Source organism: Peromyscus leucopus, chromosome 1 (assembly GCF_004664715.2).
Source record: "Peromyscus leucopus breed LL Stock chromosome 1, UCI_PerLeu_2.1, whole genome shotgun sequence".
NCBI lineage: Eukaryota > Metazoa > Chordata > Mammalia > Rodentia > Cricetidae > Peromyscus > Peromyscus leucopus.
The window spans coordinates 83,496,946-83,521,697 of record NC_051063.1 but is presented as its reverse complement, the minus strand read 5'-3'; the positions used below and the strand labels follow the sequence as shown (position 1 = coordinate 83,521,697).

Genomic DNA, 24,752 nt, shown 5'->3' with positions numbered 1-24,752 from the left:
AAGTCTCATTTTAACTTTGTAAAGTGAGCAACAGGAGTGATAATTTTATCACTTTTGGGTAGAGGGTTCAGAGTCCAGACCTTTGGTGCTATTTTGAAATTGACTTGGTACTAATATCAAAGGTTGCTTCATAATTCCAGTCCTTCCTACCAGCCAGGCAATCATAGCTAGGCATCTCATTAAGATGCGATATGGAGAATTAAAATTTTTATTTACAATTTTGGATCTGCTCCCTCTCCCATTTAAATAGACCTTGCATCTCAGAATAAGTTATAAAATAATGAGACCAAGACTTTCCTTTCTCTCTTTTTAAAAAGATTGCTTTTAACTTCTATTTATGTACAGGATATGTATTTCCAATGTAGAATCATTTAAATGCAAAAGTTTTGGTGTGTCTATTTCTGTTCATTTTTTCTGAAAGGAGGGGCATGTCTCCCTGAGCTGTGATGTTTTTAAGGGAAGAGCTTACAGCATCCAGGCAGGTGGAGTGCTCCCATTTCTGTTACCAATTCCTTGCCCTTATTGGTTTGGGTGACTGAGTCCTCCCCAGCCCTTCACACCCCAGCCAACCTCTCTTTAAAAACAAACATACAAACCAGAAGGGATAATCAGTCCAGTCCTTGGTCCTTAAATCAATCATTACAGCATTAAAGCCATGCTTGAATTTGCAAAAGGTAAACAGATTTCTATTGAAATATTATTGCTCTTATTAGTATCCACTGTTTTCATTATAAAGACACAGGCATTCTTTCCTAATCTAGTTATAAATTATGCGTATTACTTTCAAATGTTGGAAAGAATTTTTTTCGTTCCCAAAGTCCTTTTCTTTTCTGGTATGTATGTATGTATGTATGTATGTATGTATGTATGTATGTATGTATGTAACTTTCTTTCTTTGTGACAGGCTGGCAATATGCGAAAGTGTTTGTTGTGCATATACCTTTAACATCTTCCTTCACAAATTCTGCAAAGTTGACTCCCATACCCTGTGCAGGACCTGGGTTTTTTCTTTGCTTAGGACAGAACTGGGCCCATTAATTAGTCTGAAGTTTGAGGTTCCTTGAAGATGGAAGGCCACAAATCCACCCATCTGTCTGCTGTTGTTGTTCAACCAGCTAAGGTGGTTGCTCGTGGGTGACCAACTACGAAGTAATACTGACGGGCAAAGGCATTTGACCACTCTTGCAGGCAGTCCATGAGATGCCCCACACTCTTCTTACATGTTACATGTATTACATAACAAATACATCGTCCTAACAATCCACGGAGGTGGCTGTCACAACATATGGCACAATGGGTGGCCTGAATCAGTAGACACTCATCCTCCACTTGTATAGCTGGAAAATCCAAAAGCAAGATGGCAGCTCCCCTCTGGGGATCCTGGGTAAGGTCCTTTCTAGCTCTTCTAGTTTCCTGTGGTGGTCACTGTCCCTTGGCCTGTGGCTGTATCATTCTAACCGGAACCACTGCCATCAGCTGGCGTTTTCCTTCTTGTGTTTAGAGCTATGTCTCTACTTCTCTCTCTTCAGGATACCAGTCATCGAATGTAGAGGCTGCCCTAATTCTGAATCGCTTTTGTTATGGTTGAGGCTGAAATGTCCTCTATGGGATCCTGACCAAATGGTCTCCAGCTCCTAGCAGGAAATGTGAGTCTTGGCTGGTAGAAGGTCACTGGTGCTGCATTGATTGATGGACTGATTGATTGATTGGCTGATACAGGTCCTGCTCTGTATCTTAAGCTGACTTGGATCTTGTCATGTATTTTTTTTTTTTTTTTTTTGAGACAGGGTTTCTCCGTGTAGTTTTGGTTCCTGTCCTTGCTCTGTAGACCAGGTTGGCCTGGAACTCACAGAGATCCACCTGGCTCTGCCTCGCTAGTGCTGGGATTAAAGGTGTGCGCCACTGCTGACCGGCAGATCTTGCCATGTGTTGAAGGCTGCCTTTGAACTTGAAATATTCATGCCTCCTTCTAAAAATAAAAAATAAAAAAGCAGCGATTAGTCACATGGGACCACCGTGCCCAGCCTGTTTCTGTTTTTACAAATGGACACCAGGAGGAACTGAGAATTTAAGAATCTGCAGAGTTACAGCTTCAGCTGCAGCTTCAACAATTGACCTCAGGCATCCTGGGCATCTCTGCTCTTAACTGCTTCATTGACAAGGACTTGGCTGGCCAAGCTGCCTGACCCTCTTGTGGCTGCATCAGTGGCCACTCCCAGGAGCCCGAGGGAGGGGCTCATCTGTGTATAGATTCTTATGCACCTGAGCAAGGAATCCTGTTCTTAGTGTGGCTGGTTGGGCATGGAACCAGCTCTTAGTGCCACCTGGGTAATTGGTTTTCTGTGTTCATTTCAATAGTGAACAATATTAAACGAAGCCAGAGATGTGATGGAGATAGAGGCATTGTGGAAGGAACAAAGCAATGCGAATGTGTGGAGTCTCAGGTCTAGGGAAGATGAGGGACGTGATAATCGAATATTAAAGCAGAGGAGATGCGCTGCAGCTCGTGTGCCATTCATCACTGCTTTCATCCTGGTCTGGTGGCGGAATCCGGAGTCTGAGGAGACATGGGCATTATCTCTGCAGTTTATTTACATCTCGAATCAGGTCGCACTGACAAGAGAGAAAGGAATTCCAGGGAAGAAATGTAACTAAGTGATATATTTCTTGCAGAAAGTGCAAACAAAATAAAGACTACCTGGTTCAATATATCATCTCAGAAATGATCTGAATGCTTAAGTCTGCACTTTATATTTCTTGCCGCCGTTACAGATTCCCGAGACCACGTCTCTCCTGTCCTTTACCTGTCTGACTGCCTCTTCCTGGCCTCTTAACCCTACTTTGAAGACACTGATGTCTTCCCAGGGCCTGGTTTCCACATCACCCCCTTCTCTCTGCATCACCTTCTGAGCCACCTCACCTTCATGGCTTCATCCCTGGCAGGCCTTGTGCTAATGATTCCAAAATTCTGTCTTCCTTGGCACCTATTCCTTGCACTTCTCTCCTGAGTTATTTAAAAATCTTTCTGAATAGATAGAGGTAAAGCACCCCTTATCCAAAATGTTTGGGACCAGAAGTGTTTTGGATTTTGGGAAAAATTTCATCATCTAATGCAGTATCTTGGGGATGGGACCCACATCTAAACTCAAAGTTAGGTGTTCATATAGATAACCCAAAGGTAATGTTATATAGTATGTTAAGCAACATTGTGCATGAAAGAAAATTTCACAGCATGGATTTTTCCACTTGTAGTATCATGATAGCCCTCAAAAAGTTTCCAACTTGGAGTACTGAGGGCATCAGGTTCCAGGCTAGTGATCTGTGTGGCACTTTCAAGGTTAAAATCGAGATGATATAAAAAAGCCATTTAATTCCCTATCCTCTTTGTCTTGCATTTAACTCATTTTTAAAAGATTTATTGATTTTATTTTATATGTATGAGTATTTTGCCTGCAGGTATGTAGTGGACCATATGAGTGCCAGGTGTCCAAGAAGGTCAGAAGAGGACATCAGAGCCTCTGGAACTGGAATTACAGATGATTGCAGCTCACCATGAAGATGCTGAGAAACCAACACAGGTCCTCTGGGTGAGCAGCCAGAGCTCTGAGGCCCTGACTCATTCTTTTATGAATAAGTTTGTTAGGGCCTACAAGATGTCTCAGTGGATAAAAGCACCTGCCCCCACGCCCAACAACCTTAATGTAACCCCCAGGCCCCCAGGACCCATACAGGGATACACACACTTGTGTATAGATGTGTGTGTGTGTGTGTGTGTGTGTGTGTGTGTGTGTGAGAGAGAGAGAGAGAGAGAGAGAGAGAGAGAGAGAGAGAGAGAGAGAGAGAAGAGAGAGAGAGATATTTATGACTGTACAACATTCGATTGTCTGGGTGTCCCATAATTTATTTAAGCTGATTCCTACAGGTGGACAACTGAGGAGCTTTCTGTCACTTGCTGGGATGATTGATTTCATGTGTCAACTTCACTGGGCAGCGGGCATCCAGATACAAGGTTTACCATTCTTCTGGGTGTGTCTGGATGAGATTAACTTTGTGCTTGGTGTAGCTGATTGTCACCCCATCCCCAGTGGGTGGGTCTCATCCAATCTGTAGACAGCCTGAATCAAATACAGAAGAAGAAGGAATTCTCTCCCAGCCTGTTTGTCTTTGGGCTAGGGCATCCATTTTGTCTTTGGACACAACTCAGAGAGGAATTTACACCATTGGCTTTCCTGGGGCTTCTGTTCTCAGCTGCTGCAATTATGTCAGCAAAATCCTTATTCATTCTCTCTCTCTCTCTCTCTCTCTCTCTCTCTCTCTCTCTCTCTCTCTCTCCCCCCCCCCTCTCTCTCTCTGTGTGTGTGTATGATTCCCAGCATCCTCTACAGATACCACGGCTGTTCAAGGTCTTCGTATGAGACAGTCAAGTGTTTGTGTGTAACCTGTGCTCAGCCTCCTGTGTACTCTTCTGCCATCTCTAGGTTAGTCATGGTAAGTCAGTGTAAATACCACAAAGCTAGTCACCAGACTCTATTGTTTAGGAAACAATAACAAGAAAAAAAATCTGGACATCTGTTTACAGCAGATGCATTTAAAAACATTTTCTATTTATTATCATTTGAATCCATAAGTATGAAACCTATGCATGTGTGTGTGTGTGTGTGTGTGTGTGTGTATTTGTGTGAGTGTGTACACATACATATATTATTGATTGTGCTTCTCTGGGGAACCTTGCCTAACACCTGTGCATTACCACAGTGTTGTAATGAGAACCTTTGAACTAACTGACCTCGCACATGTGCCTGGATATCCTTAGGATACATTTGCTAAAGTAGGACTGGGGGACAGAGGACATGTGCATTTGGAATTGTGTTAGAATGCCAAATTGCTCCTGGCAGTGACTGTATAAAATCAAGTTTTTACCAGCAGCGTAGGCGTCTTCTTGCTCCTCACAGCCCTTCTCAACAAAAGGCATCATCACCTTTTTCAGTTTTTTTCCATAGATAGATGAGAAATGGTGTTCAGGTTGCCAGCTTGCATTTCTCCTGCTGTGAGTGAGTTTGAACATCTGTTTGTATATTCAAGAGATGTTATTTATCTTTTTCTGTGAACTGAATAATCACTTCCTTTGCCCGTTTGTTTTGATTTGAGTTCTTTCCTACAGCCAAACTACAGATAATTATGATAAATATTTTTTGAGACAGGATCTTGCTAAGTAGCCGAGGCTGGCCTGGAATTCACAGTCCTCCTGCCTCAGCCTCCTAAGACCTGGAATCACAGCACACATACTACCACGTTCAGCCAAGTTCCAACTTTTAATGTTCAACACTTTTCTTGGATGTCTTCGATCTACCTCAGTTTACCATAGCTCTCCAACCCATTCCTTTGCCCTCTTTATCCTGAGTAGTAGGACCCAGCACAGAAATTGCAAAGCTATTCTAGAAACTTGTCCTTGTTTGTTCAAGCAACACTGTAAGAATTCCTGACTAGGACCAGTGAACCTGGAAGCCAGCCCATTTTGGGGGGGCATAGATGGGAAACAGCTGTGTGGAGGAAGGTGGGTGGGAATCACAGAACAAGAAGCCCGTGAGCCTCGGGCATCACTGCTCCAGCAATGAGTCACCTCTGAAGTGGATGGACACGATTCTGAAGAAGATGCTTTAGCCACAAATAAGTAAAGGTAGTCCCAGATAGAGAAACTTAGCCCAAGAGAGACTTTAAGGAAGATTGTATCACCTCATTTTGGGGGACCACCGTGACCTTGACTGATTTCTCTAGGGCAGCAGTTCTTGATCTGTGGGTCTTGACCCTTTCACAGGGGTTGCCTAAGACCATTGGAAAACACAGATGTTTTATGATTCATAACAGTAGCAAAATTAAAGTCATGAAGTAGAAATGAAAATAATTTTATGGTTGGGGGTCACCACAATGTGAAGAACTGTATTAAAGAGTCACAGCATTAGGAAGGTTGAGAACCACTGCTCAGGGTCTCACGAAGATAGAGTGAATCATGTCTCACCAGATTCATTTGCTGAAACTCTCATTTCCAATGTGACTATGTTTGGATACAGTGCTTTTAGGAAGGTAGTTAAGGTTAAATTTGGTCAAAATGGTAAGGCCCAAACTTGATAGAACTTTCATCCAAAGAGAAGGAAGAGGAGAGGGGAGGGGAGGAGGAGGAGGAAGAGGAGGAGGAGGAGGAGGAGAGGAAATATGGAGTGTGTCATAATTTCCCTTGATCACAGAGGACAGGCTATGTTGGGACGAAGTGAGAAGCTGGCTGCCCTCAAGGCAAGAAGGAAGTCCTCACTAGAGACCAATCCTGGCACCTTGGACTTCTAAATATCAGAATAGTGAGAAAAGAATTATCTGCTATTTAAACCATCCACTCACTGGTATTTTACTATAGCAGCCCGAGAAGACACATGAACACACATTACTGTCTGTAACTTGTTTTAGCTATGAAAGGTCATTAATAAAGACTCTAATCTTTTTATAAAAACATCTTCCTCATTCCCAGATGGATGACCCCATGCCCATGTACACATAGGCAGCAATTGGATTCAGTGGGTTAATACAAACAAACAAATAAAGTTGAGAGGGAGATATTGAGGGGGGTTTATTGGGGCTATGGGGGAGCTTGGAGGCATTGAGGGGTAGAAAGGATCAAGATAAATTGTATACATGTGTGAAATTTTCAAAGAATAAACAAAATAAAAATAAAAGATGAAATATTAAAGAACATTTAACTTACGCCTCCCATCCCAGTTCTCTAATTAGGAGCTGGAAACCATGGCAGGCCCCAATATGGTTCACAATATGCTTTGAATAAAGTTTTATAGGAACACAGATTACTCATTTGCACATTGTCTATGGCTGTATCTACACTCAGATGGAATTGCTGATTAGACAGGACTGAGATGCACGGTCTGCAGGATCTAAATACTTACTATCCAGCTCTCTACAAAAGATCGCAGTTCCAGGCCATTGACAGAGGTAAGTACAGTTGCCTACTAGGTGTGAATTCTTTCAGCTAGTGTAGTTGTGTGTGTGTGTGTGTGTGTGTGTGTGTGTGTGTGCACAAGTGTGTGCTTTTACATTAATGGTATCCTATCTTTCTGCTTTTCCCACTTAATTGGGTAAGCAAATTCCATAGGATAAATCTCTCTCTCTCTTTCTCAAACACAGTCTCTCTCTCTCTCTCTCTCTCTCTCTCTCTCTCTCTCTCTCGCACACACACACACACACACACACTGCATAATTCGTGGTATAGGATGCAATGGTTTTATGAAGCTAATGCACATGTTTATTGCCTTACATATTTATTTTGTGAAAATATTAAAGATTTACTCACAACTTAGGTGTCTGTAACTCTGGCACTTCTAATGGTGAGGGTGGAGGCAGAGACATGAGCATCCCTGGAAGTTGGCCAGCCAGCTAGCCTATCACGTGCAGTGGGAACAAGAACTCGTCTCAAACAAGATAGAAAGCAAGGACTGACACTCAAGATGGTCCTGTGACCTCAGCATGTATGTGGCAGCACAAGTTTGCCTACACTCACACACACACACACACACACACACACACACACACAAACCATACATACTCATGTGTCATACACATGAAAATAAAGATAAAAAGATAAAAAAAATTGACAATATATACACTGTAAAGTCTTACTTTTGGTTCTTCCTTAATTTTGTCCCTACAGGGTATATCCTTCAGGGCATTTTTTATGAACACAAAGCAAAGAAACACATCTTTATTTTCTCCTTATTACACGTGAAGTAACATATTACACACACACACACACACACACACACACACACACACACACAACAACAACAACAACATATCCAGGAGGCCTTTCTACAGCTATGAGCCTTCCCACGTACATATAAGTATATGTGTGTGCATTCCCTTTATAGAGTATAGTATTTGATTACTGGAGTGTTTCCATACCTTGATGTACCATAGTTTAAGTAGCTCCTTAAAAGAATCAGTTGATTATTATTATTATCATTATCTGCTCTGTAGACCAAACAGACCCTGAACTCACAGAGATCCGCCGGTCTCTGCCTTCCAAGTGCTGGGATCACAGGTGTGTGCCACCATACCCGGCCAAGAACCACTTTCTTCTATGCTTTTTCTACTTGCAATAAGGCATGCACGCTTTAAATTTCAATAGACGGAGCCGTGTCACCCTTTCAAGGGACTGCGTTTTTACCTCCTGGGAGGGTGCTTCAGAGAGATCAAAGCAGAGTTGCCCATGCGCCTCCTGCTCCAGCAGCCCCAGCTGCTCCTGGTCCATGGGATGCTGCTGCATTCTCTGCCTTGTGTCCTCACTGCTCTCTTTATGGAAACCTCTCCTCGTGCCCTGCACATGGCCAGCAAACATCTTTCTCCATGTTTCCCTTGAAACCCTGGGCTCCCACCCTCAACTCCATTCTTCTGATGGCCACAGAGGCTGGCTCACCTCTCTACTTTCATGCCCGTTTACACCATTTGCTTCATTTCTGTTTTCTTCACCAAAGAGAACATATCTTTGTTCAACTTTGTGTTCCTAAAACAGACGACAGTGCCTGCGTTGGAATAGCTGCTCAATAAATGTTGGCTGAATGAATAAATTAACAAGCAAATGATCCCTCAAAACAGAGATGAACCGATCAAATTGAATTTGGACAATGACTCCAAGGGTGTGTTTATCCACTAGTTTGCCAATCATGCAGATGAGCTTATCTTCGTCTGCTGATGGAGTTTCAGCGTAATTTGCATGCCGGAGGGGGAGGCTGTCAATTCACAGAGGATTCTTCTTAGCATTTGTCATTCATTGTAGAACATAAGCTTGCTTTGGGGTTTATGCAGCACAGCGTCGGCCAATTAGAGGAGATTGCAGCTTTGGAAACAAACATCTGCTTGGTGCTGGGTAAATAATATTCAGAGTCTGGTGTTTTATGCCTGTCTATGTGATTCATTTGAATTCCATATAATTTTGCATTTGACCATGTAGGATGCACAGAAATCATTTCTATGACCTAAGTTACAGCTACAAAAGCCAGGCTTGTGATTTTCATCGTTGGCCTCGGGTATCAGGAGATGCTTTCCAGTTTGAGTGCTATCTGGGACTAGAGGTAACAGTCCATTTACTACTAGTCATGTTGCATGAAGGAAAGCAGAGAAAGCCTCCAAATTACATTCTAGATAACATATATATCTGGATCTATCTATCATCTATCTATCTATCTATCTATCTATCTATCTATCTATCTATCTATTATCAATCTATCCATCTTCCTGCCCATCCACCCACCTATCCATCCATCCATCCATCCATGAATGACAAAGTCTTATTCTGTGACCCAGGCTGGCCTATAACTTATTATATGGCTCAGGCTTCAGCATCCTAGCTGAGGGGACTGCAGGTGTGCACTATTATCCTTCTAGGATAACCCATCTATAGACAATCATGGAATGCCACCTGCTGTTGGCTCTTGCTAACTGGTTCTCCATTTTCTAGAGACAAAAAGGTTCAGAGAAGTGGAATAAGGGGAGCACCACTGTCCAGTTTCAGTTCTGTAGTAAGGTCTTCCTCAGATGTTTTCCCATGCTGTAGGGTTAATATAATCCAGTCCTATATTACACATTAAACAAAAAGGATTGGAGAGACTTGTCCTGGGCTCTCAGCTCGCAGAGGGTATGGCTGCAAGTTAAAGCTCATCCACCAAAGCCTGTGCCCTTTCCAGGATGCTTCCATGCCTCCCCAGAGCATCCATGTTCATCCGAGGCTCTGGATGTAACACAACTCTGGGTAAGTTGTCCATGAACTCTGTTCCTCTTGTTTGCAAATGAAATCACCAAATGCATTGCTATCTTCACCCACCGGATTCTGAAGAACAGCATCCAAGTTCTTCCTGGGGAAACAGGAAGGCCCAGGTGAAGGGTCTACTGCTGATGGGTTAGAATAGACAAAAATTAAAACAACAACAACAACAAAAAACAAGCGTCAGAGAGTATGAGTTGCTTGCTGAGATAATACAAGCTCCCTGGCTTCAGAGATCTCATCAATTTAAACAAACAAGGGCCACTGGGTTTCAACATCATCACTGATGGAGCTTAAAAAATCTTCATGTCTGGTTGCCACCCACAGATATTCCAACTCTGTGAGTATTTTAAACACACTTTTCATTCTATTCTGATGCAAGGCCAAGTTTTGAAATAAGTCTATGATATAGTGTATAGGTCATTTGAGTCATCAGACCTTGAGTAAAATGATTTTCTTTTAAAACATTTATCACATCAACCCTCTCTCTGTCTCCCTCTGTCTCTGTTTTCTCTGGTTTTTCTTCCCTCTCTTCCTTCCTCCCTCTCTCCCTCCCTTCCCTCCTGCCTCCCCTCTCCCTCTCCTCCCTCCAGCTCCTCCCTCTCTCTCTCCCCTCCCTCTCCCTCTCCTTCTCTCTCTAGTCAGAAATTCTTAAAAGCTTTTTTGTCACTAAACCATCTGCTGGCGAAATCTCCCACTAGGTTTCAAATGCCAAGCCTTTCTTTCCCACTAGCAATTTTCTTTATGATTTTTTAGGAAAAGAATGAATTATATTTTTTTCTCTATGAAAGAAAATACTTAAAAAAAATAAAAATGCTCATTATGTACCAGTAGCACTTGCATGAGAAAAAATATTCTATCAGCTTTATTGGACACAGGTTCTAGGAGTTTACTACAGGCATTTCTTACAGGGTAGATGGCGGCCTCAGAGCCAGGAGACAGGGCTGACAAGAGGGGCAAGATGCTCCGAGGACAGTAGAAGACCACAGCCGAAAGGGGATTACTGATGTTGGAATGTTAAAGGTCCGTGTGTTTAAGACTTGGTCCCCAGGGGCATATTGCTGGGGTTCTGTGGACTCAGAATTTTCCTGAAGGGAATTGTGAGACTGTGGTTCATCGTGTCTCTCCAATCTGTTTCCTGGATCATGAGAGGGGTTGCCCCCTTTGTTTGCCTCTTCCGGATGTCCCGCTGTGCCAGAGGTGGAAAGCAGTGGGCCCCTTGACCTTGCACTGGAACCCCTGGGACCTTTTCTCATTGTTTTAATTTCTTCATTTATTGATGTGTGTGCGTGCATGCCTGAAGGTACACATGCTAGAGCACATGTGTAGAGGTCAGAGTCCAACCTCCTGAGTTAGTTCTTTCCTTGTGGATTTTACCTTGTGGTTTTTGAGCTGGACTCGGGTCATCCGACTTGGTGACAAGAGCCTTTATCTGCTGAGGTATCTCACTGGCTCCCAAACCTTTTCTTTTCATAAGCTAATTGCCTCCTGTGTTTGATCATAGTGACAGAAATCTGAGTAATAAAGAGACCACTTAATCTCAAACAACTGAAGGATGCTTTATGTGCTTCCTGAGGTGGACAGGGTTTGTGGCATCAGGCCATATGGACTCCAGCCTAGTGTGAAGGTTTACCTGGGTTGCACCCCTGTACAGCCTTTTAGCTCAAAGTCACCCCACAATTTCATAAAAACCAAGATCCCATGACAGGTATCAGGATTATTAAGAGACTTGGGAAGAATGAATCCGAGAATGTGTTCTTGGCCTCCAAGGAGATGGATTCTCTTCATTTTATTGGATGGTCTTCTAATTCCCTGACTGTGGTAGGTGGCGACCCCTTCCTACAGTTGCTGCTGGGAGGCAGCTTCCCAGGTAGGGAGCACAGGGCTTAGCCTTCCTAGCATCTCATCATTTGGGATTAGTTCTTATCAAGGAGACATGCTTCACTGCTGGGTGGTGGCTTTTAAAGAAGTGACACCTCCTCCATTCTCTTCCCTGCCCTTCAGGTAAATCAAAGAAGGTGGTTCCAAAGCTCTAGGGGAAGTGGAGTCAGGAGTTGGAAAGAGCCTGGGCCCCTGGGTCACAGCATGGAAGAACATTACCTGCTGACTAGATACTCCCTTGAAAGACTGCTCTCTGGGCTAGAGCATGAAAAGTCAAGGCTTCCCCTCTCATCCCATGTGAATTACCATCTGATGTTAGTCACTGGCCCATCACTGGGGTACCAAAGACCTTCATCTGGCTTCTCAGCATGGTGGTGCCTTTAAGAAGAATGACTCCTTTTAGTATCCAACAAGAGACAAACAGGAGAATCAAAGGCATTTTGTTCCATAACAAACGTTCGAAAGCAAAAGAGGATATTTATTATCAGATAATGATGTGAGTAAATAGAGACACTGAGAACAGGAGAGGGTTGGTGGTGTTGAACTGCCTTCTGAATGTTCATCTCATACCACAGGCAAATGCTGCTCTCAGATGCATTGGAGAGGCTTGTTTTCATGGTGAATGGCAGAGAACCAGACTCATGGCTGCTCCAGGTGCTGAGAATAAGTGACTGCTATGTGCTCAGCCCTAACCGGATATCTATATCCCTCAGGCTCAGGGAATGTTAGGGAAGGGGGAGCATAAAGCCTGTAAGAGCTGATGATGGGGAGTGGTACTGTAAAAAGCTGTCTTCTGGCATGCCATGGCATTGCATCCATGAACTCATAGCAGCAGTGCAGGATTGCATAAGACTGGGCCTATCAACAGCCAGTCAGGGGCCAAGGAACGGTTCACAGAGCCCCCATCCCATCCTGGAGAGCTATTGGCTACTGATGGATGCTAGCGGCAAGGCAGAGTCATTGACTTCAGCTGTGTGGCTTCTAAGCCCACCAGAGCTCCAGTGGATACTTCTACACCCATGGTTATGCACACAGTCCTGGTTAGACTCACTGGGTCATAACGCAAAACAAAAGACATGAATGTGAAAAGGGGGCTTGAGAAGGTGGGGCGAGGGGAATCAGATGCTTTATGTACATGCACGAACTTGTCAAAGAATAAGTTTAATTAAAAAAAAAAAAAAGAATGGAGAGACCTGGAAAGGCAAGGGTCCTTGGAACAGGCAGACAGACAAAGATTCTGCTCCTGTAGATGGGAGGAACATTTCTCTTACCAGTCCTGTCCTAGAACGAGCTTTGTGTCCTCTGTCGCAGTAACCATGCAGTGACAGTTGTCATAGCTGTGACAGCCACCAACGAGGAGGGTCACTTTGCAAATAGCATGTAGCATAAGCAATAAATATTCTGGAAAGTCTACCACAAGCTGGAGAGTGGGCCAGATACAGTGTGAACAGCGGCAGCTCGTCTGCCAATGTGCACGTCTCCAGAGTGCTGACGAAGCAGGCGGGGTGGCAGAGCTTAATAATGAGAAATATTAAGGGACAGAGGCCAAGCATGAAGATGGGTGGGGAGAAGGGAGCTGAGACAGGCCTCCAAGAAGGAGCGGCTCCTCTCAGCCTTGTGACAGCGTCAGGCAGAGAGCCTTGAGGACAAGCTCTGATTCTGCAGCTTGCATCTGCTGGAGATGCAGAGAAGAACGTGTCTGAAAATTTAGGCGAGCCTACGAGAGCCGGGCTTTCATGTAAATGTTCTTTGACATGTGAGTCGTGACCACAATGGAAATTGAGACCCAGTATTCTAAAATTCTTCCAGCAGGACAGTCATCAGGCAATTCAGATTGGAGCCACACCAAGATTTTTTTTTTTTCTTTTTTAAGAATGAATGTAACTTTCTTTTTTGGTGGGGGAGAAAAATAGATGTTTTCAAAATTAACAGTTTTCCAGCTTGCCCACTGTCCAGGTAGAATGGACCCTGAGTTCTGAGTGAGAATTGAGAAATCTGAAACTGTGCTGTGCTTGGTGTTAACTCTTTGCCTGCTGGATTGTGGACAGATTCTGCCCAGTAAGCTGTCCTTTCCTCCATTTTTCAAAAGAAGCATATTGTGGACATTATGGTATGTGAGTACGTAGGAATCAGCTCATGTTCCTTCCTTTTCTTTTATCTTCTAATTAGAAGTTTGGGACCTAAATCAATACTGTTATTGAAGTGTTTATTCACTACCAAGCGCTGCCTTTATACCCAGACTGCATTTTAAATGTACATTGCTCTGTGGAGCTTCTTGAAGCTATATCAGGATTACTCTCTTGGGGCTAGGGGTTTGGCTCAGTGGTTAAAATGCTTGCCACGCAAACCCAAAGACTAGAGTTTGAATCTGAATCCCCTACCCCGGGTAAAAACTGGGTGCTGAAGCACTGTCTGTAATCCCAGTGCACCTGTGGTGAGGTGGAAGGTTGATATGGAGGCTCACGGGCCAGAGCCTGAATTCTGTAGTGGCAAACAGCAAAAAGAGTTGAGACTGTCTCCAACAGGGTGGGAGCTGAGGACCGACACTCGAGGGTATTCTCTCACCTTAGCACATATGTTGTGGCACACAGCTACCCGCACACAGGCATATGAACACACAGACAGATGGACAGACAGACTGACAGACAGATAGATATATAAGTAACTATGAGGATGCAGTACTCAATGCTTAATTTCCCATCCCCCCTACCTTCCCGCTCTCCCTTCCACTACACTCTCCAATTCTGGGAAGATTCCCATTGATCTCCTGCCTCCGACTCTCAGATTCTTGTGGAAAATCACATCAAGAATCAAGTAGTAGCCAGGCTCCGTGGCACACCCCTATATTCCTAGCACTCAAGTGGCTGAGGCAGGAGGATCATAAGTTCAAGGCCATCCTGCAATACATAGCAAGAATGTAATTAGGATCTTCCTGCCTCAACCTCTCAAGCAGCTGGGATTATAGGCTTGGCTGATATGCTTCCTTCCTAGCTCAAATATCATGTGCTTCAGGAGAACCATAGCAGTCCAGATCTACCTGTTTCACAAAGAAAAAAAAAAATCAGATGGTGGAAGACTTCTTATTATATTGTATTTGCTTTTCAAACTGTGGATAATAGAGCAAGTGACTGGTGACTGACATACACAAAATAGAGTCTGAGGTCAGTGGAGGCCGTAAGGGACAAGAGAGGAGTAAAGAGCCATAGGCGGATTTGCCCCCCCCCCCCCCCCCCGCCCCGCCGGTGTTCAGGAGCTGTCCAAGGTGCTGCAAATGAGCGTTGAACCATCTCTGGGTACCCAGTACATCTGTTTGTATTTTGTCTCCAACAGCAGCACACAAACCACTTTAGATTCACAGGATGGAAGGGTTCACTCACCCTACTGTGTCTTTTTTATATGATGGCAAGAATAAATAAATGGCCTGTAGGGAAAGTCTGGCCAACTTTCCTTTTTGGGCTCATCTTCTTGAATGTCTCCCAGCGTCTCAGTGAATCTAAAAGTGAGCCTCTGAGCATCACCCTTCCTCCTTCTCGGACCTGATGCTCCTATATTTTTCATCACCTAAAACTGACAGAAGCATCAGCTCAAGGTAAAACCAGCCTGTATCCTACCGTATTCTGCCGCATCTCTCACCCACCTCATCTAACTTCTTACCGTGTCCTGTAGCTAAACCCATGTCTAGACCCTAGCCCCTCCATTTCCACCATCTCTCTGATGGTGTAGCTGCTACCCCCTCTCCCATCTGGACCACTGCAAGGCACTAATGATTCTTGTTTTCTTGTTTTTCCATCTCTCTCTCGGCTTCACAATTACCTCCACACAATGCAAACCTAATCAGGTCTCCCCGTAAACCCTTTAGTGACTCTCCTCTGCCTTCAGGATAAATAATGAACTTCTTAAAATGGCCCAACAGGATGCACAACCAGATTTCTTTGCTCTGTCTCACTGTATCTTCTCCCGTGTGCCCTCTTTGCCCCCAAGCTGACAGGCACTATCCAGATCCAGCAGCTTTTTCTGCTGTTCTTCTTGCCTGAACAATTCAGCAGTCCTTGTTACCACCAGCTCCACTTGCTTCATTATTTCTTCTCCTTCTCCTTCTCCTTCTCCTCCTCCTCCTCCTTCTTTCTCCTCTCTTTCTCCTTCTCCTCCTCCTCCTCCTTCTTCCTCTCTTCCTCCTCCTCCTTTTTTTTATTTTTCACTTTTAAAAGCAACTTTAGAAAGAGTCTTGCTAAGTTGCCCAGCTAGGGCTTGAACTTAGGATCTTCCTGCCTCAACCTCTCAAGCAGCTGGGATTACAGGCTTGGGTGATATGCTTCCTTCCTAGCTCAAATATCATGTGCTCCAGGAGAATCATAGCAGTCTAGATCTATCTGTTAGATATTCTTGAGGTGCTCTGTATATCTCCCAAATAGTCAGTGAACTTATTCATGGTTGGTCTGTCCCCTCTAGTTTTTGCTTCATGGGGCAAAGACTGCATCTTTCTTGTTTACCCTTGTATCATCTATAACCATGTTCAGCATAGAGAATACGCTTAGTGAATATATGCAGAACAAATAACAGGAGTTCGAAGACCCAGATGAGGAAATGCCTGAGCTGAACACCCTAGGACCAGGTCTCTGATTGTCCAGTAACCTGGAGTCATCTGCAAAGCACCAGTTAGAAGGTTACAGCATTGTGCCTTACAGAGAAAAGGCCAGCAGATGCTCTGCCTGCTTCTGGATTCTGGTGAGCTGTAGCACATGGGGCATCAACCAGGGCTCACCATGTCAGGAGGCCTTGGGGGAAGGAGAAGATCTCAAGCTACAGCAGATGGCAAGTGCTGTCTTTAGTTTTAACATTTAAGGAAAAGAACTGGGAATAGACACTCAGCTCAGTGGCAGTTATGATGCATTTGAATAAGTTCTGCAAATCATTTACAGAAATGCAGATGCCTCCCACATGCTTCACTCCCTGTGGATGTTTCCAGGAGCTTTCCCCTGTCCATCTTTGTATCCTCGGTGCGTTGTGCAGTGCATAGCACAGAGTGAAGTTTCAGTTGAATGGGATGCCTGATGAAGGCAGGCACACACTGACATTGGCATCTAGCTTGTCATTTGTAATTAGTCATCGTCCCAGAGAGAGTCATCTTTCAAAAGTGCAGAGACTGTCTTCTATCCCTCCACTCTCACTTTGCTCAGTCTCTTCTTCTACCCAAGCCAATGTTGGAGCAGTTGGGTAGATCCCAGCTGTCCCATCGAAGTCAGTCCAAGCTCCTGTAACAAATGCCAAGGACCAGGGGTCAAATAACAGAAACACAATTCTTCCTGTATCTGGAAGATTAAGATGCTGGGGACTTCATTTCTGATGAGGGCTGTCTTGCTGTCTTTTTGTACCTGAGAAGAAAGATGAGAGAGAGAGAGAGAGAGAGAGAGAGAGAGAGAGAGAGAGAGAGAGAGAGGAAAAGAAAGGGAGAAGGAAAGAAGTGTGAGGTGTTTTTCATTTTTAGAAGTGTGTGTTTGTCTATGTGTGTGTGTATATATGTGCAGGTGCATGTGTGTGTGTGCTCACATGTGAAGACCATAAGTCAGTATCATGTGTCTTCCTTAATCAATATTCATATTTTTTTGGAGACAGGATTGCTCACTGAATTTGGAGTTTACAGATTCAGAAATAAATGAGAAGTGGCATTATTTATATTTGGCTTTCTGTAATTTAGACTAGATGTAGAATAATCTCAACTGATAACGTGAAATTTAATTAAACCTCAACAAAGAACCCACCATAGATGGTATCAATGGTAATGCCCACCCAATCAGCACCCTAAATGTCCTGTCTCCAGACAACACCACACTAGGCATTAGAGATTCAACATGCTGCTTTGGAGAAGACAGGGCATTCACATCATAGCATTCTCTACCTATATTTCTCATGAGATCAGCTTCTGAATAAGGGACTCAGGGACTGAGTATTTTGGTTAACTTCAACTTGGAAATGGGAAGAATAACTCCTGTTCCACATGGTCATTATAAAGCTGAAATGAAGCCACATGGAAAAGTGCCCTAGCTCATTCCTGACATTTGGCAAGCAGCTAGAAAACTAAAGGCCCCAAGAGGAAGTATACCCTGGTGGTTGTGGCTACAGGCTTTGCAGTCATAGAGCCTTGGGTTTAAGCCATGACCCTAAATGTACACACTCTGTAAACTTGACAATTTCCCTTTTTTTTGTTTTCAGTGCTGTGGATAGACAGAATCCAGAGCCTTGAATGTGCTAGGAGAGTGTTCTACCGCTGAGCTGTGTGCCCTCAACCTTCACTTACCTTTTAAGACTTCAGTGTTTCAATGGAGAAAGTGGTGGTAAGTAACTGCGTAGCTCATTGGGTTGATACAGGATTCAAACAATGTGTGTATAAACTGCCTTGGCAGGTAATGAGTGCTCAATGAGAATGCGGTGGTTGTTACCATCATCATTGGAGCCAGCGTTTTCTCATCTGTTTGAAATTGTTGGGGGACATTTGGGGTTGGGTGTGGACGGTGCCTTCTTGTCCTCTCAGTTGTTCAAGCTAAACTCCTTGAAGCTGCCTTTGAACTTCTGCTCTTGGTCCCCACAGGCAGACTTGCAGGTATTTCCTACTGGCTCTACCTGAGCCACTAGGCACAGTGGCTACAGCCACTCAGTTACAAACCCATGTCTTTCCAGTGACCTAGGCACCATGTGCTCCCCCGCTCCTTACTGCTCCCCAGGCTCCTCTTGCTCACCCCACTGCAAGCACGCCAATTGAGGTGCTGTTTCTTGATCACCACCAGCCTAGAGCTCTGTACCAGTTGACCAGTTGTCCCCTTTTCCTTAGTGCTGCCTGGGTGTTTGCTTGGCTTGTTTCCTGTCCTTTGAGTTTCTGCTCCCTTGTCACAGTCTGCAGGAGACCTTTCCAGGTTACCTTGTCTGTCCAGCAATGGCCAATCTCTCTGAAATCCCAGTTTCCAGTGTTGTTGGATGCTGTCCTGTCTCTGCTCAGCACTTACCCCATGAGCCATATTGTATTTTATACTTATTCGTTAAGTTATTGCTGATTGCCTGTTTCCTCCTCCCAGAATATAAGCTGCACAAGGAGCGGGGATCTTTACTTTGCTTCTTTTTCTCTCTCCTCTGCTAGGACAGTACTTAGTACCTAGTAAGTATCCATCAAGAACTCGATAGAGGGATCTGAAGAGATGGCTCAGCATTTGAGAGCACTGGCTGTTCTTGCAGAGGACCTGGACTCAGTTTCCAGCACTCACATGGTGGCCCACAACTGTCTGTAACTTTAGCTTTAGGGGATCTGACACACTTTTCTGATCTCTTTGGGCATCAGGAACACATATGGTGCACAGATATATATGCAGACAAATACTTTTAAAATTTTTAAAATTCTAAAAAAATTTGTTGAAGGAAAGGACATCATAGATTTTTTGTTAGCTCATTTTTTTTTTTTTTTAAAAGTCAAGTCTTGCTACAGTTCTGGCTACCCTCAACTCACAGAAATTCTCCTGCTTCAGACTCCTGAGTGATGGGATTTTAGATATGTATGGCCCCTGCAGGAAGAATAAGAGGAAAAATAGACCAAAGAAAAGGAGTCTTCAAGGCAGGAGAAGAATTTTAAACCAGAACACAAAGACCTGAAAAGTATTTAACATTTTCTTCCCACCAATTAAAAAAAAATCTGGCATTTCTTTTTGGATTATACTGCAAAGTAAGACATCTCTCCAGCAACCGTGGGTAGAGAATGGTTCTCTCTCTTGACAAGGTCGGCACTCCACAGGTGACTGCACCATCAACTATTTCCTCTTTCCTCTCAGGGAAGCTTGTTGGTCTCTACAAGAGCCTGCGTTTGCTTTTGACCCACTTTAGTAGCTGCCGGGGTGACTGTTCTGGTGTGTAAGATGGGAACCCTGTCCCCGGGAGGCAGATCCCCACCTCTGCCTGCATTCTGTATTCATGTTTTAAATAATTAGATTCTGCAGTGATTGACCATGGAAGATCGGTTCTCAATCACTCTTGAACACATTAAAATATTCGTGAGTACATGAAATAAAAATGTTACTGTGCTGGGAACACTGATCAGAAGGGTGATGTTTATGTTGCTGTGTTAATTGGATTTCTGCAACAAGATGTGCGGTTGGGTGGGGTTTATCTGCTGACACAGAGGCTGTGACAGCAACTTCTGAGGCAGCCTGTGACCGGTTGGGGAAAGGAGGATGGTAACGGAGGCCTAGGGAACTCTAGCAGTGCAAACTTCTTACTGGAGTGTCGTGTGGAGAGCACCATCTCTCAGAATGTCCACGATTTTAATGAACGTCGGGTTTGAGGTAATGACCCCCGCCTGGACTTCGACAGAGTCCTGAAAACACTTGGGCACGTTGTGTTTTATCTCTCAAGCTGCAGCATGCAGCAGCCAACATTACCATTGATATCATCTATGGAGGACTCTTTCCCAGGTTCTTTATTAAGGTTTAATTAAATTTTATGTGTTATCAATTAGGATTAATCTACATTTCGTCTGAATTAGAGGGAGCCAATTATAAATAACACCCCTTCTCATTTATTCCTGAATACAGAATGAAGGGTTTTAAAGTTCCCTTGGAAAAAAAAGAAAAAGAAAACCCAAACCGCCCTTCCGCTGATCCAAATATGGACTTTTAGAAGAACTTTGTGCCAGGGAGCCCAAAAGTTCTACTCAAATAGAATGAAAAGATGAGAATCCCCTGCACGAGAGCATCAGAGCACAGAATGGGGGCAGAGAGGGAAAGGTGAGGTTAGGCAAAGAGATGTCTAAGTCTCCAGGTTTCACCTGGGAGAGAGAAACATAATTCTCCCTAGTCATTGCATCTTTGTTTGGGGAAGAAGCGCTCTGTGGTTGTGGGTACTGCTGTGGTTTTTATTTCCAGCTCCCTTCTTTCTGGGCACAGGTGGATTAAACTTCTCTCCTCTTCCTGCCTGGAACACACACAGGAGGGCTTGTTCTAATGAACTGCGAGAGGAAGCAGCGGGCAGAACAGTAGCACCCTCCAAAATGGCACCAGCATGTGGGAAAAGAAGGGCTCAAAACACAAACCTCTGGGGACATCCTGCATTTGAATACAACCTATAGACTGCTGATGGGAATATGAACTGATTCAGCCACTATAAAAATCAGTATGGTGTAGTGGGTAGCCATTCCAGCTTTGATCTGGAAGTTCCAACCCCCATTGAGGCTTCCGTAATGGTCACACCTACAAGGTGGGGCCGAGGGAGTACCCTGAAGACCCAAGATCTGGATGCGCTGACTCTCTTGGTTGCTGGACCCTGGACGCTGGAGGTAGACTGAGCAGAGTTCTCCAGAGAACACCGCCGGACTGTGCCACACCTTTCCCAGACCCTGTTACCTATCCCTTCACTTGTAAGTTACCCCACAGAATAAACCTCCCTTTTAACTACGTCGTGGAGTGGCCTTAATAATTTCACCAATAGTATAGAGTTTCCTCAAATGAAAAATCACCTAGAACTACCATATGGCCCAGCTATGCCACTCTAGGTATCTGTCAGAAGCCAAGTCAAGACCAATAGAGACACCCACACACTCATGTTTATTATGGCACTATTCACAAGAACCAAGATATGGAATCAGTCTAGGCATCTGTAAGTGGATGAGTGGGTAACAGAAGCATGGTATGTATATACAATGGATATTATCCAGTCATAAAGAACAATGAAATTATGTCATTTGTAGGAAAATGGATGGACCTTTATTATGTGAAATAAGTCAGATCAGAAAGACAAATATCACATTTACTCTCATATGTGGAATCTGAAAAGGGTGGGGAGTAGGGGCCAAGAATGAAGGAGTGAATGTGATGAACACACTTTGGAAACATGTGTGAAATGTCATGAAGAAATCTATTTATTCTGTAAAAATAATATACACTAACAATGCATGTGCATGTAGAGGTCAAGTCTATGCTGAATGTCTTCCTCTACTGCTTTCCACCTTCCTTTCTGAGACCAAGTCTCCACACTGAACCCAGAGCTTGTCATTTGGCTCCGTTGGCTGGCCCGCAAGCCCCTACGATCTTTCTGTGACTGCCTTCCCGCCGAGCATCAGAGTGACAGACCAGCCTTTGCATGGGTTCTGGGCATCCTCACGCATGTGCAGCACTTTATCCACAGAACCGTCTTCCAAGCACTTACACTAACAAGTTTTTCAATTTAAAAAATATCATGCAGTTTGGTGTGCTTCCTTCATCTTCCATGTGGTCCTGGAACATAGCTCAGGCAGAGCCCTCGTTATTCCAAGATGAGCAGACTGCCCTTCACTTTGCTGGGCTGGCTGTGTAGTGCAGAGGAAGCAAAATTTGTTCAGACACGGAGATGCTGAGGTTTTGTTGTTGTGGTGGTTGTTACTTCAGCATAACATACCTCACCCTGCCCAATAGAACCCTGGATAGATAAGCTTGGTTGTCTTCTAAGACCTGGTACCTGACTTATGGAGGTTGTTATATTGGCAAAGATAATGAAGGAACGTTCAAAGAGTTTCCTTCAATGTATGGCACACAAAGGGCCCATGATCAATGTTAGCAAAAATTGTTGGTGGTTTTAGATGCCTTTTGTTTTGTTTTTGAGACAGGGTCTCTCTGTGTAGTTTTGGTTCCTGTCCTGGATCTCTGTAGACCAGGTTGGCCTTGAACTCACAGAGATCCACCTGGCTCTGCCTCCCAAGTACCAGGATTAAAGGCATGTGCCACCACTGCCTGGCTGGTCTTAGATGTCTTTATCTCATGGAAAAATGATGGTGTTTGGAATCTTAAGGTAGTACGTTCAAAGTCTGGCTAATCTCTTAGCACCTCAATATCAAACAGATCCCTGTCTATTCAGAATAGAAATCCCTACACCAGACACCATGGAGTCCTCTCTGTTAAAGTGTTTACAAAGTTTTAAAATCTCCACACTGTTAACACCCCCTTTCCTTTGCAACCCTGTTTCTTAATCCCATGATACACCGCTAATGAAAACAACAACCAGCCTTATGATAGTTACATGGAGAGCTAGCTGGTCCTCTGCACACCTGCGGGCTCGGGGATTTCTTTTTCACAAACACCACCAGGTGTGACTTGTGGTTTGTAACATGGGCCTGTGCATATTATCTTGCTACCTTCACCTGAGTGTGTCCAGTCAATGTACAGCACATAAACCATGTAACTGCAGAGACTCAGTTTCTCTCTGGTGACCCATATGCTAGACATGTGCTATGATCCCTTCCTATGGGACTGGTCTGTGCTACTTTGTCAGGGAACCTCTGGAGGTCCTCATGTCATAGGAAGCCCAAGGATTACAATAAGGAAATTCAAATGTTACCTGCACCCAGAACTAACTCTAGAATAACACTGTAGTCAGAGAGGGTTGGGTCACAAGCAGCAGAGGAAATTCATTAGCTCTTAACTTTGTCCAAACCATTGGAGTTTTAAGTGTGGCTGTATCTAGCTATTTAAACAATATCATTAGTTCTTTGTCTTGCCCCATTCTGGCTTGCTTCTCTATATTAATTTTATCAGCTTTTCTGCACATAGCGGCAAAATGGCATCTTTCCAGGCTTTCTTTCATACCAGTGATTCCAGGAAAACTCCTGCCCTGTATTGGACTATTCTGAGGAAAGTTCCTGGAGGGCTCCAGGGCTAAGCTTTCAATCTACAAGACCTTCTAAAAATGTTTTTTTAAAAATCCAATAAAGAGATAGGCAAAGGAAAGGAGTGGGCAATTTCAGACAGGGGAATGCAAATAGCTAATATGCAAATGATGTTATGCTCATTCTTATGTCAGGAAGAGGAATGCAAATCAAAACCACAGTGAGATCACTCTGGAAATTCATTAGTTTGGTCCAAATCAAAATGACTCATAATCATGGCTGTGATCATCGAGAGAGAAAGAAGAGTCTCCCACTTTGCAGGTATGAATAGGAATTGTTTTAGCCAGTCAAAGGGAAAAAAAAATCTTGACAGAGCTACTGAAGTGCAAAATGTCTGTGCCCTTTGACTCAGACAGAAATGAAAATAAAAATTCAATAGAAATCCATCTATTACAAATATCCCAAACTTGCAAAATTCTGAAAATCTGGGAATTATAAAAAAATGGAAACTATTGAAGAAATTATAGTATTTTTGTATTCTAGATTTTTATGCAGTGATTGAGAACAGATCAGATCTATGTTTTGGGGTCTATCCTGTTAAGCAAGTTTGTACAATATGACCCTAGTTTTGAAGAAGAGCCTATTTTAGGTAGGAAATCTTCCTTGTGACTTTTTGTATAAACTCAGGAAAAACATGAAAAGATAACTACAAAATAGCTGACATTAGCTATTTCGTGTTTTTTAATAAATCATTTTAGTTTTAAAATGTATGTGTACACGCACATGTGTGTGCCCACGTGTGTATGTGCTTATGACTGCAAGTGCCCATAGAGGCCAGACGTATAGGATTCCCCTGGAGGCAGAGTTACAGGTGGTTGTGAGTTGCCAGACAGAGTTGCTGGGAGTCTAACCCTGTCTTCTGGAAGAGCAGTACACTCTCTTAACTGCAGAGCTATCTCTCCAGCCCTCATATTAGCTGCTTTGAAGGCAAGGGGGCATTTACAGTAACAACATAAATAGTTAGTGCTAATGTAGTTTAAAAGGTAAATTCATTATATATATGAATTTATATAGATATGGTGTATTTAATGGATTTTCATATATACAATTCATATATATAGTTTTATACAAAATATATAAAATTCATATATATAATGAATTTTCCTTTCAATATAGACTTATATGCCCAATTTTAACTGTTTTCTCATAAGAAATTGGAAAGGTAGAGAGGGACATATTAAATCTTTAAAAAAACATAATCATTTATGTGTCTTGTGTGTCTGGGAGTGTATACTTATTCACACACTATGGCACACATTCACTGTATAGGTCTTGGGTATTGACCTCAAGTTATCAGCTTGGCAGCAGGTGCCTTAACCTGCTGAGTCATCTTGTGACCCTGGCAACTTAAATTTTGCAGTTGACATATTGGGCTCTTCATGT

General features: G+C 43.5%; 1 long non-coding RNA gene across 1 annotated transcript; it reads left to right on the top strand.

The window, feature by feature from the left end:
* The first annotated feature begins 1,326 nt into the window (after positions 1 to 1,326).
* LOC119087540 lies at positions 1,327 to 2,687 on the top strand. Its single transcript, XR_005091006.1, has 3 exons — positions 1,327 to 1,384; positions 1,530 to 1,646; positions 2,359 to 2,687. It is a non-coding gene; the product is annotated as an uncharacterized LOC119087540 (long non-coding RNA).
* Positions 2,688 to 24,752: the final 22,065 nt, after the last annotated feature.